This window comes from Astatotilapia calliptera, chromosome 3, assembly GCF_964374335.1.
Source record: "Astatotilapia calliptera chromosome 3, fAstCal68.1, whole genome shotgun sequence".
Lineage (NCBI taxonomy): Eukaryota > Metazoa > Chordata > Actinopteri > Cichliformes > Cichlidae > Astatotilapia > Astatotilapia calliptera.
In genome coordinates this window covers 38,117,946-38,137,665 of record NC_137424.1, presented here as the reverse complement: position 1 = coordinate 38,137,665, position 19,720 = coordinate 38,117,946, and positions in this window count along the sequence as shown.

Below are 19,720 nucleotides of genomic sequence, written 5' to 3'. Positions count from 1 at the left end.
AATCACTCTGTATTTGTAGCTCGCCTATAGAAACAAAGAAGCCACTTTAAAAATTCACAGCAACAGCTCGTGTCACAATAAATGGATGAGATGCTTGACGTTGTCTTATATCACGGCTAAGGCAGCTCATCCAAACACTGCAAAGGGAATTTACATAATCTATCAATAAGCTGTAAAGCTCTGCGCCCTCAGGAGATCAATACTTCGCTGCAGGTATTGACAGGACTTTAAACGGTGGCTTAACACAATGTTCAAACTCTGGAAACATTTTTCACAGTCCCTCCATTGTACCGATACACATTTGTTTCAAAGACACAACCTATTCATTCAGGGCACTAAAGTTCTCTGCAGAGGCCCTGAGGCACAAATAGACTGAGCTTTAAAGGAGAGTTAATCTGAGTCTTGGCAGTTTGAAATTTAAAGACTTCTCTGAGCAATGAATGGTTATAATCTGATGTGCATCATTTTTTCAAATACTACAGCGGACATAGATGGATTTCTTTAAAGTATCTGGCAGAAATGGAAGTTTTCAGTCGAAACCACCCGTTTAGAAAATCACATTACTGCATAATTGACATAATGAAGAATCTAGGTATCGGAATACTAGTGAGAAACTAGACTGTGGCTTTTGGAATAATGTGTTTTTCCTTAATTTCTTTTCTTCTAAATGTTTGGCTAGTGTTTTCGTTAGCTGTAGTAACATTTAATCAGAAACATATCCCCAAGGATTGATTAGATATCCTGGCAACCACCGGTTGGCGAGTGGTTGGTTGTTGTTGCTAGGTGAAAATCCATTGCAAAGAGTACTGTGCTAAAGACCTTAGAATTGTTTGGTTACCAGCAGACTGGCACAGTCTGGAATTTGCAAAGAAGACACCAATTTGTCTGCAAACACTAATTACTGAAACTGTACCCCAAACTGGAAATGGAGACTTCAGAGTAAATGCTGTGCCTTGACACTGCAAATAACACTTTCCAGAAGGCACAACTCTTACTTTGAAGCAAACAGTCTTGTTCGCTTGCCAGGGGGTTTCTAACCGGCTTCTAGGCCTGTTTGACACCTGAACTGTATGTGGTATAACCGCGTGGACACATAGTTTTGGACAGAAGTTTATAGTAGTATCACACCATGGACTGAGAGGGTGCCAACCAATGACGAAGCCCCTGCTCCAAAATCAGCAACTTTACATCTGCAGCTGCCCACTTGTACAAGGCAATGATCGAGCTGCTTGGCTACATTAACAAGAGAGATGTTAAGAAGACTAAAGATGAACATTGTGTCAGCTGGTGGTAGCATCATGCTCAAGGGTGTGGTTTGCTGCCACTGGTACTGGTACATTACACAAAATGTATGAATAATGGAGGTGGTCTATATCTAAATTCTTCAACTTCACCACAGATCAACAGTTATATGGTTGAAACATGAACACACTTCTAAGACACGTCAAAAACTGTTCTTGGAATGGATAAAGCAGACTAACATTACGTTTCTGGAGTGGCCTACCAAATCCCTAACCTCAGTTTTTTGGAGTATGGTTTAAAACTGGGTCAGTACCAGGAAACCAACAAATTTAAATGAACTCTGAAAGAGCCAGAATTACACAAGAAGGTTGTTGACGGCTCCAAAAAGTTTCTGGTTGAGGTGAAACTTGCTAAGGGACATTTAAATAAATAATAATGGGGTGTATGTACATATTTGAGGCCACAGAACATTTCAAAGAAGCCCAAAATTACCACAACTTTCATGCTCATGCCATCGTACTACATACACGCTACTGTAATTACTATTAAACATTATGTGCACAGTACTTAATTAATAATCATATTTTACCTTCACATTATGAGTCACTGCAAATTTAGTTTAACTAACTGCAATTGGAAGTTAATTATTATTATTATTATTTTTTAATGGCATTCACTGCCTCCTGTGCTTAATTGATCTTTTTCAGGTCTTCATTTAGCTTTTGCGTCAGAAAATATTCTACAGTGTCAGCAGACTTAAATGTAATTTTTTACCCTTGCTGGCGTTCACAAAACCATAGAAGACATACTAACATTGCTCTGTGGATAGTTATCAGGGTGTGACTTTCCCATAATTCATGTGCATTGAAGAGATAAGCACGGTGTGTCAGCTGGCATCAGTTCTTTAACGCCCTGGCCACCGAAAAAGTGGATGCAAAGACATTTTCCATAAAAGCAAAAGGGAAAAAAAAGTCAGAATGAGGATGAAGGGTGGGTGGCAGAGATATACTTCACAAGTTTTCCTGTGGTTATTGGGAACGTCGCGTTCAGCATTTTGTGTTAATGTGTTTTCACTTGAAGATTCATTCACTTTACTTTTTCTTACACTCACTGGCTAAGTTAAGGCAGCAAATACAGTTTATGTACATGTGGGCACCTAAAGTGCTTTGTTAGGCTTAGATACGCCATGTCTTAAAGGCCTTGGTGAATTTTCTACTTCTACATTGAGATAAAAGTGAGGTTGTTCTACTTTGCCATAACAAGCTCAGAAACATGGACTCTGTCAAGATACTTTAGATGGCACTACCTTGGCCTTCATCACACATTAAACAAATATGTATACTGCTTTCATGACTGTGCGCAATATCTCTAAAATGAGAAACATCCTGTCTCAGAAGGATGATAAAAGCTAGGGACACTTTTCAATTACAGATTCTATCACTTGTATTCTTCTCATATTTCCCCTGTATCAGCTTCTAGTTTAGCATGTGGCCAAATCAGGTGACCCTGAACCATGTTTATGCTGCTAAAGGCTCAGACTGCTGCAAGACTTCATGTGATATACTGTGAAGCAGCGAGTATTTCTTCTCTCCCAGTGTCCTTTATATACGACTAAATTATCTTCTCTCTCATATAGTCTGTTTTGTCCAGTCTCTCTATGCTCGCTTTCCCGCTCCCTTCACCACCAACCGGTTGGCAGATGGCCGCCCCTCCCTGAGCCCGGTTCTGCCGGAGGTTTCTTCCTGTTAAAAGGTAGTTTTTCCTTCCCACCGTGTTGACTCACAGGGGGTCATCTGATTGAGATTTTCTCTCTACTACCGTGAGGTCTTTAACTTACAATGTAACGCACTTTAAGATGAATGTTGTTGTGTTTTGGTGATATCCGGTCGTTAAGTCTGACGTCACTAGCCGTGTCTGGGCCTAAACAAATTTCCCACGTGTGGGACTAATAAAGGTTATCTTATCTTATCTTAAACTCCGCTGCAGGTCCATATATCAAACGATCACTATGGCATTACTGAGAGTTGAAAAACTGTCTAAAGTCTTTCATCTTGAAAATAATGATCAGCGTTCTGCTCTACCAGGTGTAACAATTGAGTTTAACATCCAGGCATCCATGAAAATGGAATTTATGACATTTAACAGAGTTAGAAGTTAGCAGGAAGTTAGCTCGCTAGCTTCTATCTAAATACAATATAGCATGTCCTGACTGCGGGGTTTTGGAAACAAATTAAAACGTACAGCTCTGTTATCACTTCCAACATAAATGAAGACAGAAAACTAAACAGCAGTGACGTTTGTAGGGTTACTGAAGTTGGGCTAGCTGGTATATAATGATGTGCTACGTGACCGCTAGCGACACAGCTATGTTAGCATAATATAAACAAGCTAACTTTTTTTCCACTCGATAAAAGTTAACGTGAGTGTTGTCGGTGGTCAGGAACAAATGTAATCGCATGGCAGGATGCTGTAAAAGGACCAAACTTCAGCCAGGAGAACAACTGAGATAATCCATCCACAATACGAGGTTAGTCATTCATATACTGCTGCATGGGCTGGGCTGTAGTTACATCCTAAGGTTTTAAAAACTGAGCTTAAATAAATGATTAGCGGTAATAAAAGCCGAGGGAGGTCAACAGTGATCACTGATTGTTTTAGGAGCTTTTTGAGATTAAATAAAAGAAAATACATAACATTAAACATGTTAACAACACAAAAGCCATATTAAACGCAGACTACTTTAGACCCGGAAGTAGGATTCGTCACGTCATCACTTAACGACCCGATAGCAGCAGTATTCAACTCAATGGGAGTGAGAAGACATTCTCCCTTCTCACAACATATACAGCCATTGTTCGACTGTGACTGGTATACACAAGTGTCTGTGGTCAATAAAATTGCAAATACTCTCTGATCTTTGTAAGCAACTGGAAATATTGTTCCTTTTGTTTTGTGTTCCCCCACCAGAGAAAGTGGATTAGACTGTGTGTTTGAAATAGAGGCTTATTCTCAACCTGTCTCATTTCTTGCCCACTCTGGTTTTATTTTTAACTTTTATGTCCTCCTGTTCTTGGATCTCAAGCAATTACATTGGTTTGTACAATGCTACTGAACTATAAATTATGAGCAAACTTATTGTAAAGCACAGGCTGTTATTTTATTTCATTATATTTTACTGTCTGAGCTAAAAAAAAGCAAAAACAATATGACTCAACCAGACCTGGATTGCAACAAGAAAAACATGAACTCATGCGATAATTAAGCAGAACTGGTTCTAAGAATTCCCCCGTATCCCAGACCCATAAAATAAATAAATAAAATATTGGCAGCTAAAAATCCCAAATTGTCAAGCCCTCTCCAGTCTTCTGATTTCCCTTCTGTGGATGAAAGTAGACAACATCTGAGGATTTTCAGAGATTACTCAGCAATCCAGCATCTGTCAATAAGAAATGAAGCAAATGGTTCAATGGCAAACCTTCATGCACTTATATGCACTTCATGCTATGGTGCATGACCCTCATTAGATCATTTACTGTAGCATGGATGAAATGTTAAGCGCTTCAGTTCACTTGCTGTCTTGCGAGCACAAAAAAGCACAAGCAAAAACACAATAAGCTGCCACGTGTCTGTCAAACAGAAGCGCATTAATTTTATTAACAGCACGAGAAGAACGGCTCACCTTCAGATGCCTTTTCTTTGGAGGTGAAACAAATTTACGCCTTTGCTATAGATATGCTGTGCCCTGAAAAGACCTGACATCTGTTTCTTCATCAGTGTTGCTATTAAATAATTTGTTAAGACTTCAACAAGCTAACAATTTTCATTTTTAATAAGTAGACCCCACCCCTTTTTTTCTCTTTCCCTGTCTACGGTTAAATTAATAGCTGGAGAACACCACAAGGCTGTGTTGCTGTATTAATTAAAGAGGGAAATGTTGACAACATGAAATGCTACGCCTATCTGTTGTTTGTGGCTTCGTGCTTTATCTCTTTTTCTCCCAATAAAGGTACTGGTTAGTAAAAAGCAACAAACATGCGACTAAAGGGGATTTACCAGCGGACTGAGATAGTCAGAGGTGAGGGTCCCTCGGGGACTATAAAAATCTCCCACACTGATCCACATTATTGCCACTTAATTATTATTTATACCATCAAGTCATGCAAATTAACATAACAGACAGCAGCAATTGCTCCAAAACAGTAGAGTGCTGTGTTTGTTTACCCCGAAAGATCTAATTATCTGCAGTCTCTGTAGTCACACCCTTCCCCAGGCCCCAGACCTAAAACAATTAAGCTGAAGCTGTTTTATTTTGACTTTTCGTTAAATGCTATGTTGTGTATCTCGGCATGGTAGAAACCCTACGGAGCACGGCGGGCAAATGAAAGAAAAACATCTTGGACTGACATGAAAGGTGCGGAGCGAGGAGGGGAGGAACGTCTCGATCTGGAAATGGCGTCTCACACGGTGAGAGCCTCAAGGTGTTCCGCGCCGCACTTGAAAAAACTGAAACATGACGACTTCTCCCCTTTAGCGTCCTATGATGTGCATCATGCTTCTAAGTGTAGGCAGTTTAGGAGCAGTTAACAGAAAACCCAACGGATCCCTGTTGAACCGGTAAGAGCAAAGGATGTGTTGAGTTGCTAAGGGAATGAGGGCTAAGTGGGCTGTGAATGGTTGGAACACTTAGAAGTCAAATCTGTCAGGTTGACGCTGCTATTTGCATATCTGGATGGTTAGAAATGTGTCAGAGATAGAGTCATTCTGAGTCTTGCAGTCAGTCTTGTTAAACTACATAACTGAGGAATAGATGAGATTAGACATTAGGCCATAGTTGTGCTCTTTTTGAAGTTCAATATGTGCTGTTGAGCCACATTTGCACTGAAAAATTGGCATATATGGGTGAGCTGATATCTTAAACGAGTATAATATCATAATATAATATATAAAGTTTTCATGAATAGAGCTGTGATTAGCTCTATGCTTGCTCCAAGTTGTTTAACAGCTAAAAAAACAACAACAGTGGATTGATTACAAGGTTTCCCTTCCTTTTCACCTTTTTTACCCTCGTCAGTCACACGGTGGCTCGGGTGTGGTTGATGAATAAAGAATTCAAGGGTCATGTTACAGCTTGTCAAAACCCATTATCAAAGAAGCAAGCGGTGGTAGTAGGCTAATTATGTTTAAGAGCAATTCAATTATAAATTGATTTACTCCACATACTGCTATAAAAGGCAGCTCATAATTTGCTAGTTTGAACAGATATTTCATTTAAAGTGATACATGATGTAGGGACCTAATAGACAGCAAAGCTTTAAAGCCTCAAACTTAAAGAGAGCTATAGTACTGTGGAAAAGTTTCGAACCACCAAATCTGAGAGATCCATCGGACCTGCCAGTAGATTCATCTACTGCTCACTGAAGCCTCATCAGAAAAGAAGCATGAGATTTTGACCCATCCCATAATACCATCTGGAAAGAGCTTCATTTTCTAGATGCTAATGATCCCAAACACACACTGCATAGAAATCACACGACAGAACACCATCAGTCATGGATTGGAGTCAGGTCCTCAGCATTACGGACGCAGTGTGGGATCATCGTTACGGAGGACAGAACAAAAGGCAGCTGACATCCAAAGAAGAGCTTTGAATGTCCTTCAATAAGCCTGGAGAGCTATTCCTGAAGACTACTTAAACACATGACAGGAATGCTTAGCTAAGAGTGTTCAGACCATGTCAGAGAATAAAGGTGGTCACACCAAATATTGACTTTCAAGATGATAGTCTTTACTGTATTTCTGTATTTATGCTTGCATGTTTCAATAAATCACTGGAACCATTTCTCTCATTGTCTTAGCAAAACATAAACAAATGAGAGTTGGCTCAAGACCACCACACTGTGGATGAAACAAAGTTTTGGCTTCATAAAGAAGTAAACTTACTAGTTACATAACTACCACCAATAGTTATGTAACTACAGTGCAACAAATGCATGATTAAATTCACTTTCCATGAATCACTAATCAATATTTTTGTGTTATCAGTCTGTTTACTGGGAATTGGTGCATTTACTTTATTTTTCATACTGACTTCAGCTCTTCCTCAGCAACCCTGGTTTTACAAGCAGCTTGGCAGCTGTTTTGCGCCAAAAAGAGTAGATGGCATGCCACTCAGCAGACAGACACAAGGTACATGTAATATATGTATCGTGATCAACTACTCAGATCCTCTATCTTACTTTTGGCTCACTAAAGTGCAAACTGCCTCAAATTTATTATGCACTAAATAGCACATCAGTGAACTAGGAACTGAGCCACTGACATAATCCGTGTCATTACCCAAGCCTAACCTCTGTTTCACGACCACTGTCAGTTATATCGGAAAGGAAAGCCAACTGACACATTTGCAGAATTTTACAAGGTTAAAAGCAGATTCATTTCTGGAGCTACATTCTCACTTGAACAATTCCCGGATTTGATAATTGACAGAAAAGTCCACCACTATGCACTCAAACCTCAAAATCATTTAGTGATAACAAGCTACCACTGCTGTGTGCAATCTGTAAGCCTTGTGATCAATGGCACCCTTCTTCTCTCAAACTGCCTGAAGCCACCGGTGTGATTATAGGCCTACGGAGGGGTAATAGCGGAGCCCTTGATTCTGCCTGTGCTATAGTCATCAAAAAGCCTGGCCTTATTCTGCCATATCCATCTCCCACTTACTGGAAACCTCTTAATTGATGGATGAGGACGTTATGGGAAATGGCAGGAGTCGTTATGGTCGTGATTTTCCTTCAAATGTATCCGCCACTTGGCTGGTGGAGAGAAGGATGAACGACAACCTTCTTGGACCCTGAACAGGCAGAAAGATACGTGGGCTGGCGATGCCACATAGGCAGGGGGTAAAAAGCGAAGGTTGGATGATTGATAGGGACTTAAAATGGAAGAGGGACACCCACCTCCTCTCATCACGCCTATAGCTACAATGCCCATAATTTCCAGTTGGTGAAATCAGGAAGGATCTAATGAAAAAGGACTGTGCTCTTTTCCTCATTTTCACAGGCTTTCTCATTCTTGGTATGTCTCTGTTCTTCCTCGTTACTAGCACCCAACCACTTTCACTGCAGACGATTTCTCTATTGACAAAGTGTACTAATGAAATGTCACCTCCGACAGTTGGCGGACAGGATTGATGTGCCAGAACTTTTTTCAGTTTATTTGAATTTCCCTTCCCTGCACTTTTCTTCACATTTTCTCCCTTGATTTTTTTTCTCCCATCTATTTCACAACACTGGAAATTACATTTTTGTCACTGCTCATTTGTAACCCAGAGTGATTGTGGAAGTTCAGAAATATGTCATGCAGGCAAGTAACAGCCGTAATGCCACACCTGGAATCATTCCAGTGTCTAAATAATACAAAGTGTTCAACATGTGGGAAAATACATTTCAACATTTACAAATGATGTAGATTTCTTCTAAAGGCAATATTAGTAGTAAAGTATTTTTTTTTAAATAATACCTTATTTAAAAAAAAAACACAAATCTACAAAAATTGAGTAATTAACTAAATATTTAAACCCTACAAGTTATATGCATAATATGAATATCATAACACAGATTAATAATAATAATAATAATAATAATAATAATAATAAATAATAATTAGTAATAAATAATTAGTAGTAATACGGATATTAACAATACAGTGCAATAAGGTAATTTGTTGGTTAAAGACACAATTTTTTTAGTTTTGCCTCTGTACACTAACATGGTGAAGTTCAGACTTTCAGCTTTAATCCAAGAAGCTTTTGCAAATATTTTGCATTAACTGCTTAGGAATTAATTGTCCTCAGTTTTAGTGGATCAGTCATAATAAGACTGATAAGCAGCTTCGTGGCCAGATGAGGCCTGTTATTAGGTTGTTGTTAACAAAAACATGATAGCTCAAGTTCATTCCAAGTGTTGAATTTGTCTATTAAAGCTTTTCGCTGGAATTTTAAATGGTCAGCACAAAGACTTGTCAATGTAATGAAGGGTGGACATCAGTAAGATGAAAAATCCCAATCCCCAGGAACTGTCATTTTGGACAGCCATGTACTCTGAGCCTGTCAACAGAAGCCAGTTGAGCCAGTTGTCCCAACACAATGAGCTGGAGGAGGCGGTAGAAAAGAGGGAGGTTTGGCCGTCTCTCCGTCGACTGCTGCCCTGTGACTCGGACCTGGATAAGTGGCAGAAAATGGATGTATGGATGGCATTTGGTACAGTGCATACACTAACGTATTATGTGCTTTCATTAAAGCCCAACCTTGTTTTTCAGGGGTGGTTATGCAGGGTGAAAGTGAACACAGCACATCTAAGACTTTGCAAGCCAACTTCCACCAACCTAACAATGTATATAAGTTACATTCAAACTTTCTTTTGATATTAGGTCACCGAACTCACGAAGCAAGCAACCATAGTGAAAATCCATAATTCAGTTTTCCTCCCTTTCTCTCCATGACAAGCCCACCTGTCCCCAGCAATGCACACCGAACACTTCACAAGTCCACTGCATGAGCTGCTTTCTCTCAGTCTGCTCAATACACGCTAGGAAAGCAGCGTGACTGAGTGAAACTTGAGAATTGCCTTGAATCGCATGCTGAGCTGCATCTCATCGTGGAGACGGAACATTGCTTCTGTTTCTGTACAAAAACAAATTTCAAATAAAGGACTGGTTGTGAATGAAAGCAGTTTACTGACTCTATAATGGAACTTTAAAAAAGCCAGTGAGCTTTTAGAGGTTCAAAACTGTGTTTACATTTTAAAAGAATATCCTGGAAGGTAACAGTAAGGTCAATGACATCCTTTTTGGTTAGTAATCCCCTATTGTGGTATAGTCCATAAGTATTTGGATAATTTGTTGCAATTTTGCCTCTGTACACCACCACAGTGAATTTGAAATTAATTAATTGACATGTAGGACTATTTTCAGAAGTTGCATTCAAAAACAGGGAGGCCAGATTCAGTTTTAGTGTAAAACATCTAAATGAGGGAGCCTAGTTCTAGAAATCAAATTCTTTGAAGACATGAAAGCAAGATTAACTTCAGAAAAGGAATAGCTCGTGATTCCAAGCATGTTGGGGTCGTTATGCTGTGGTCACGTATGGCTGTCCCTGGAACCACGTCAGTGTTTATTGGTGATGTGACTGCTGATCGACGCAGCAGGAGGAATTCTGAAGTCTCGCCACAGATTCAACCAAATGCTGCAAAACCAAAGAGACTGACTGATTCAAGTCCAAACAAACCCAAATAATCATACAAAAGCAACCAAAGAGATTTTTAACACACAGTGATGGGATATTCTTGAAAAAAAGCCCATGGGCATGCAGCAACTGAAGGTGGCTGCAATATAGGGCTAGCAGAGCATCTCAAAGGAGGGGAAACAGCATTTAATTGAGTTCTGTGGTTTCCAAACTTTTTCAGGATGGCGCTATGCATATGTAGCTGAGTGGTAAATTAATAATAATATTTTCCACTTCAGTTAACCAAATATCCATTTAAGGTTCAAAAAGGGGGTCTTAAAATGTCGTTTCTTTGTTTCCATGTATGATAAGACGAGAATGTTATTGAGTAATTCAATGTTATTGCTTGTGCTATTTCTTTTGTTATCTGCATGTTGTGTGCAGTGCTTAAGGGTTAACTGCAGTCCCCCCCCCCCAAAAAAAAACTTAACAAGAAATGCATCTTGGGACTTCCTGTTTACTTTTATTTGTGGATGTGGAATGGGAATGTTGTGAAGGAGTTAAATTGTTGGTAAGGAATTGTTAAATATGCACATAACTCGTTGAAACATACTGGTATAATAGTAGTGAAGATGATGTATTTCTGAAATGGATGATGCAAAGGACCTGTATTTTCTGCATGCAAGGGATAAGTTGCGAGATCGTCTGTGTGCTGCAGTATTCCAAGTGAGCTGAGATTGCTGTGGAATGTAAGTGTTTATAAAAATGTATGTAACACTTCCACATTTTTTAAAGGAGCCTTGTGTGATTTAGCTCTTTGTATTTTCCAATCCAATCCAATTTTATTTATAAAGCACTTTAAAATACCCAGCACAGGAACAAAGTGCTGTACAGAAAATAAGTTAAAACAATAGAATAACAGAAAACAGCAAAATAAATAAATAAAACACATAAAACATAAAATTAAAACAGCCCTATATTAAAACAAAAAACAAGATAAAACAGCATTGAATCACCTAAAAACAACTAAAATAAAAAATAAAAAACCAACATCTCACGTGGTGTCAAAGGCCAGGGTAAAGATATTTTGTTCTGCACAGACAGAGGCCACTGCCGTATTTTTGTGTTTCGTATTTTATGTGATTTCATTTATTCCTCGTATTGTACTGGCGCATTTTTGTTTAATCGTTTATTCTGTTACTTTGTTACCTCTCATGCTGTCGATGTTCAGTACAAGTCCACATGGCCGCTGTTTGACAAAAGTAAAGGTCAAAGGACATTTTTTTTTATTCAGTCGTCATTGACAATAAAAACTGCACATTAAGAACCCCAGTACGGTAATTGTATCCTGGCTACACATAAAAATAGCTGTAAGTCCCAAACACTATTGTTATAACCCTTGGATTAAGCCTGCACTTCAATCATGTCTAGATTGTTTAATTTAAAATCCACCATCGTAGTGTACAGAGGCAAGAATGCCAAAATCGAGTCATTGTCCAAATATTTGTGAGCATACAATAGAGCTGTTCATACGGCATTTTGAGTGATTAATTTATCAATTTAATTTATAACCAATAAACAGTAGCTGTCTCTTTAATTAGAAATCACTGTATGGCAGAGTCTTAACACTGGTAAAAGAAGCAGTTAACGCATGACGTCCGCACTCTTGCTTACTGGCTATGAATGGTGAGTGAACACTAAATCACACCAGGCAGAATCCTGCTGCTAACCTGCTCTGTAGGCGTGTTGCACATCTCATCACACCCCAATCACATGTCATAGCAGGTATTTTGTTTTTGACAGGTGATGGAAACAACTGCTTAAATGAAGGGGCCCTTCACCCTTAAAAAAAGCTTGGACAGGGAGCATCAAGGAACATTGTAGCGCCTCAAGTGTTACTGCAGCCACTGAAGAATGGGTATATTATTGTTGACACCGGGGTTTGATGCCTTCTGCTCAGGGCTCAAATACTGCTACCTGTACTCTGACACTTTTATTTTAACCTCAAGCAGAAGAGAAGCACTGCCATACAACGTTAAATCAATGACTTATCCCTTTAATTTGCTCCTCTGTGCGGCAACAAGACCACGGAAAAAGTTAAAAAACTGAATTATGTCAAAATCTATTTTTTACAGCAGCCCTATTCTCCAGACTCCTCAGTGTGTTTTGAGGTTTGCGTCCAGTTCATGTGTTTCTAAAAGGGAGTAACTACGTGAAAGAATGAAAGTAGAAATAAAGGAATGAATGAATCTTACTCTGTAGATATAAACAGGACAGCCTTGAGTTTACAAGATTTCACTTGCTGCCTGACCTCCCTGCCCATTTAATCCAATCTTTCAGAATTGTTCTTATTTTTCAAGGGCTACGCTCAAGTTAGCAGGAGATTTCAAAGCTCCACAAAACCTAGATTTACATAGATAGATGACTTCATAAAGGGGAGGCGTAAAGTGCTCAAAGCCTGTAGTCATCTTGATGTCTGATGAATATTATGCTTGACTGAATTTATATAGCACTTAAGTGTGAGACAGCGTGCTGTTACAAAGACCCCACAACACTGTCAGCCATGTGACACCCTTCAACTTTCTAATACAGAAGAAGAAATACCTGTTAACCCGAGTCAAGTGATATATTTTGAATTTAAAAAGAATGTATGTGCACACAATGTCACTACCATGCCAGAAGTATATGTCTCACCCCAAAGTTAGACCATGCAATGCTCTGGAAACTGCAAAAAACCTCAAGAGCTACATCTCAGGCTCTGTAGGCTTCAGTTAGCATGATAAACTTCAGTATGGATTGTTTGCAGTTGGCAAACGTGAACTTAAGGAAGCTAATACGAAAGAGCTATACACTGGATTGGAGGTTAAGGTTTAACAATGTAACATGTCCAAAAAACAGAAGGTCGCTATCTGAAAATACTGAGTGACCAGGTCTTTCCATCACTGCTTTTTCTCCATAGATGGCACAGGCATATTCCAAGGTGACAATGCCAGGATTCATCGGGCTCAAACTGTGAAACAGTGGTTCAGTGAGATGGGTTTCACAAATGAATTAGCCACCACAGAGTCCAGAACATAATGGAGAAGGCTTTGTGCACCACTGGGACTCATCTCATCATCAGTATAAGCACTTTAGTGAAAAATTAACTCTGAATGGAGATAAATGTTGTGACATTTCACAAGCTTATAAAAAAAATAAAAAACTTGTGCCATCATCAAAGCGAAAGTTGGTCCAACAAGATATTAGTGTGTGACTTTTTTTTTTTGGCCAAGTAAAGCATGTGTAAAATGTGCAAGGTCAAAGTTGGAGTAAGGCTGTGATGAAAATACCTTAGTTGAAACTGTGGAAGTTCTGTGGTGATGACTAAAAGAAAAAAACGATGCAGAAGCAAAAGTCAGAGTCGTAAAAGAAAAAGTCCTCCCAAGCATTAGCAGTTTTAGAAATATTCTCCACATGAAAAGAATATATTAGTTTTTGTTTCAGGAGTTCCCCATATGGAAAAGATATATATAAATCTTATAAAGTTTGTATCTGTCTTGTGTGAAACTTGTATGAAAAGCATACAAGAGTGAAAACAGATATAAGATCCCTTGAAAAATTATATAATGAAACTTGTATGTTTTGGATACTTACTAAAACAATGTATGAAAGTAATGAGAAAGTGGCCACTTTCATGAGTAAATCATATAAGTTTTTACTATTTCTTTTCCATATGGGTTTGACCCAAAACATTTTATAATTCATCATTGTAAACCATTTAATGTTTGTCAACACTTTTGTGGTTGCTTCTTACATTAGAATCTTGTATCCTGAATTAACTGGATTCACATATTGTTTTGTTTTTATTCTTTTTTTTTTTTTGCTTGTCATTGTAGATATAAACTGCTTACCACCACTGTAAATGGGGGCTACCCCTTAATGTGTTTTCAAGTTTAAATAAATATATATTAAACTATTTGTGTCCTGGAGACACCTTATTAATTATTAGTAAAACAAAAAAAGAAGTCCAGTAGCATATATCCTCCACGAGACTGAGAAAATTTGAGACTGAATGAAATATTACACCCTCACATAGGAGACCATTGTTTCCCATTTAAACCAATAAATGATGGTGGCGTCACTGTGGAGTTCTGTGTACAGCACAAACAGAAAGTGGCTTAAGGCTTTTAACACCCTCATACTCTAGTTGACCATTTTGGCCACAAGCGGATGGAAACCTGTCTCCAAACAGTGACTCAAACTGTAGAGTTGTTGCAAATGACTGCATTTCAATGTATAAAGAGACATATCGCCAACACATTGCAATCAGTCAGTCAGCACTTGAGTGACTCTGTTTGCAGGAGGGGACTAACTTTATGATGTTCTGGGTGCATCTGAATGTAAGTAGCTAATGTGAAGTTCTGTGTTTGCACAGTTGATGGCAACAGATTTGAAACGTACAGCAACAAAATTGTGATTTTTGCAGATTCATCAGCTAACCACCTTTATCACCAACAGATGCATGTTTTTACCAGCTTCATACTTTTCAGTCACAAACTCCACACGTACACGGGTATTTTTGAAAACTGAGATTTTCCGTTTTCATTTAAAAGAATAAAAAATAAATCCCGTCCACACATGCAGTTTTGAAAATATATCTCCCACCACATGTAAACGCTAAAAACGAAATGTTGGCCAATCAGAAGTCTAGAAGCCTGGGAGGGAAAGACTAAACAGGGTTTTGTGCCTTCACAAAACCTTAAGTACTTCCAAAAAGTTTGTTTTTCTGGAAAGGCAGCTAATTTTGTGTTACTTTTCAAGTGTCTTCAACATTTCAAATGTTAATAACTAAAGACAGTATTTTGGTTGGTGTAGACTCACAACTTAGGAATGAACAAAATGCATACAGCATACATAAATTTAAATTTTTTTTTAAAAAAAAGTAAATTTATTCAAAACCAATGTCGGGATTTGGGTTGTGACACCTTCGCACACCTTTGACGTTGCATGACAAAATCTCAGTTTTCCTCGTCCACACGTAAACGCAAAAAACGAGTTTTCGAAAATCTCCACCCTGGCAGGAGTTTTTAAAAATCTCAGTAGCCTGATAGCAGACCCTAACCCCTAACCCTGATAGCAGACTGACTTGCTTTAAAGACAGCGAGTGACTGCAGATGGTTGCAGACTGAACTCCATATTCAAAGCAACCATTTCAAAGGCATTAAGATGTAGCATTAAGCACACTTACCAAACTGCCTTCCTTATTTCAGATAACCAGGCGTTGGGATGCACAGTCTTACGAAACATACATCATGCTCTGTTGTCACACCCTTGATTGTGATAACTTTGCAGAAAGAGTCTCGCTTCTTTTAATGCTAATAAAATCTGATTACTCTGTTAATATGGTACAAATTATAGTGATCAGGATTTAAAACATATGTAGGAAAAAATGGTAAGAAATCAAATGGTAAATATGAAGTCAAATAAACATTTAATACATCATGTAGGAAGAAAATGCATGTCCTCGGTTAACAAGGCCGTTGGCTTGGCTTTCATGAAACTGCTTGTGAATTCAACAGCAGCAGTTTTAGCCTGTTGTTGAATCTACAAAGTGCACATAATCCTCAGCCGACATCAGTGAGCTACCACCGCTCCCGCTTCAGACGTGCAGTCAGTGAATTCAGAGGCAGGGGACATGCAAATCAACCCGTTTCTCTGTTCAGAAAACAAGAGCGGAAACATTCTTACGCTTTCATCTTTGACTGTTTTATTTGTTTACAAAATGCTCCCTCCCCCTTAATTTATGTTATTTGCATTTAGTGCAAGGTGCTTCGTGATAATAATGACATTTTTATTGCCAAGTCTCCTTGGCTCTCTCAAAGCGAAGATCACAGGCACATCCTAGAGCTAAAGTAGGATTACTCTGTAGTGAGACTCGGCACAGCAGACACCACATTAAATCACAGACTTGATTTGGTTCTAAGATGGAAACATACAAAGGAACAGAGCAATAAAAAAAACAGGATACAATAAAAAACAATCCTCTTTGCGGAGATTTGATTTCTGGGGGGGGAAAGGTGCACGTGGGGTGCCCCTGAGTGACTTTTTGACAGCTGTTTGTTTTTGAAGAAGCACCGGGCTAATTTATTTATTTCTCTGACACATCACTGGATATGTAAAGCGCCTCGGCTCTGTTTGCTCTTCGTACAAAAAGAGCCAGTGAGCCCTTTTATTCATTGTTTGAGCAGCGGGAAGACGTGGTCTGTAATATTCATGAACATTTTGCCTACTTAAATGTTGAGTGCCCTAAAAAAAGGAAAAAAGAAGAAGAAGAAGAAGCTACAGGTAATATTAAATGCATGTGCCTGTCTAATATGATATCATGCAAGATAATCAATGAGTTAACGTGGCCAATGCATGCCACTCCCACTTTCAGAATTAACTGCTTCGGCTGGCTCTCAGGCTTCAAAGCCAATTTGCTCTCCTGTAATTGAAGGAGGAAGCTGGGAGCACAATGGACTCGAGGCGATGCGTTGATTAGAATTGATGACTGCGTTCAGTGTCTGTACATTTCTTGTGCAATGGAACGGCTGCAGACCAACAATGGAAACGTTGAATTAGTGTGAACGTTTTGATTCCATACTGTGGCCGCCGAATTAAATACTGTACTGGGTCCTGTGGTTGGCGTTGTTGTTGTTATGTTGAGCTGGCAGCGGGAGAGCTGCAGCTCTGAGTGCGAATGTACAGCAACCGTGAAGGGATTAATAAAAAATTATCAAAATGCCACTGGGTCTGCCGTGGTCGTTTACACATACCTTTTTATCTGCCTTTATTGGCACTTTTATCCTTCTGAAGCGAGCTTTACAATTTTTTATAGACACTCAGAAGACTCGGGTGAAGACTTTTCACCTAAGATAGCTAATACGCTTTTCAACCTTGAATTTAATCAATTATATCAACTTGCAGTCTGAGTTTTACTCATCTGCAATCTGCTCAGTCCGAATACAAGAAAACAATGTGCAGGCAGAGTCGCAGCATGTTGCAAATGTTACGAGTTTACACGGGCCGATAGGAATCTTTGTGCAACACAAATTTTGACCGTCTCACACACGGCGTTTATCTGCCGAAGGCTTTGTCAATACAACCATGACTTTTATTAATTTCACTGCTCCACTGAGGCATTGATCAGAGCTTCCATCTTTCCTATGATCTCATTTCAGGCTGTAATGTGAAACTACAGGGTCAATAAAGACATCTTATTTAATTCCTATATTTGGTCCAGTGGTTTGTGGAACTGATCTCTTTGATAACCATCTTCAGTTTCATTGAAGGGCTAGTAATACTGTAGCTGCAACCACAGGCTGTGTTGCCGTGAGACGTTTTCCTAGTTTAAAATGACAAGCCCCTTTGGGCTGCACCCTTGCTGTCTTATGCTGTATTACATTTTGTCCAAGTTTGGGCCTGCTTAGTGTCAGTTTGTGTCATATAACATTCTTATTGGTAGTGTGACATGAACATAACAAAATTTAATCTTAGCCTATTTAATGAGCAGGCTCATTTTAATTCCAAAAGCTTTTAAGTTGTAGTATCAAACCAAACACAGTCCAAGAGACCATTCAGCAACCCCCTGGCAACCACCAGGGGGTTGCTCTCTAGAATAAAATGTAGTTTTCTTGACTTGTTTTAGGGTGGTTGCTGGCAGTTGCTAGGTCGCAAAGAAGTTCGCAGCATTGCACCTGCAGTGGCAGATCACCACAGTTGCCCCTACTTTACATGAAAGATGGCAACTCGTGTGCAAACACCTGCTAGCTGCTGAAGAAACTACTGTGGAAGCTGAAAAACACCAACCAATAACAGAGACATTTTTCCTTCAAAGTAGTTCAAACGAACAAGAGAATGTCAGGATTATAAAGTTACAAAATGAGAGCTTGAACTAATAAAAACAGAGTATGAAGAGCTTTACATATACAGTCACAAAGCACTGTACAACAGAAAAGAGGAAATAAAGGAGAAAATTACACAATAAAATAAACAGGTAGTTTACATCTGAGATAATTAACTCAGATGTACAATTTTTTTACAACTAGCGTGGTGTACCCATGTTGGCCATTTTTAAAAAGAAAACACCCGCTTAAGGCTGTTAAGGCTGTCCAAAAGCACAAGGGAAGTGTTTCTGTGGAGACAATAACCCGACGAACCAGTTGCAGGAACCAAAATATGTTAAGAATTGCTCTGGGAGACACTTAAAAGAAGTGGAGGATCTATCAGTTTTGTGAGGAAAGAAAAGATGAGAGCTAAGCGTGTTAGCCTATTAGCCTAAAAATCCACCATCAGTATTATATGAATCATGAGATTAAAACACAGTTACCTAGCATGTTTTGGTTCCTGCAACTGGTCCGTCGGGTTATTGTCTCCCCAGAAACACTTCACTTGTGCTTTTGGAAATCTGTTTTTTCCTATTCCTGTTTTGTTTTGTCCTATTTTCGTTGTGTTTTGTGTGCTTTTTTTCCAGCGTTTTTCTTACTGCTGGTGTTTTCTTAAGTTGCAGTCCATTTGGCCTCTCAGGGCCACCGTATGTTAAGACTCTTGTGGGCTTTTAAGGTTACGCTGACTTCTTTTATACTGTGTCTAAAACAAATTTATAGCCCTGTATCATTTATCAAATCATCTGAAGTCTTAAAAAAACTAAAAAAAAAAGTCCTCCAATAAACTGCCCACTGCCAGCACAGACATAATTTCCTTTCTAAAAGGCATGTCACACTGTTCTTTTGTCTTTCTACAGAGGTCAAAGCTAAGAAGAGACTGCACAATAGAACAACGCTGATAAAAGTGATATCCTCTATATTAAATGCAGGGGGAAACATTGATATCGCTGCCCTGCTTTGCCTATTCTTTTTTTATCAACACAACACAGTATCATATCGGAAAACGAACCTCGGAGAAAATTCTGGAGAAACTCTGTTATGTGTGATAACGCTGTGGCGAGGTGCCCTTTACTTGCAGATAGGGCTTATAATGAGGTAAAAAACAGGGGAAAACATTGGATTAATAATACATGGGTCATTTGTAAATCAATGGAGGGGCACTAGGCCAGTGAATAGGCTTGAGGATTTATTCTGATTACAGAATGGCAATAAAGGACCATTTACAACCTGAATGGGACAGCTAGTAATTAAGGAGCTGCCTTAAAACAAAGAGGAAAAGAGTTCTGCAGGAGTACGCCGTTAACTCCGGGGAGAACCACTGCATGTTAATGGACATGCTGTATTTCACCTGCAG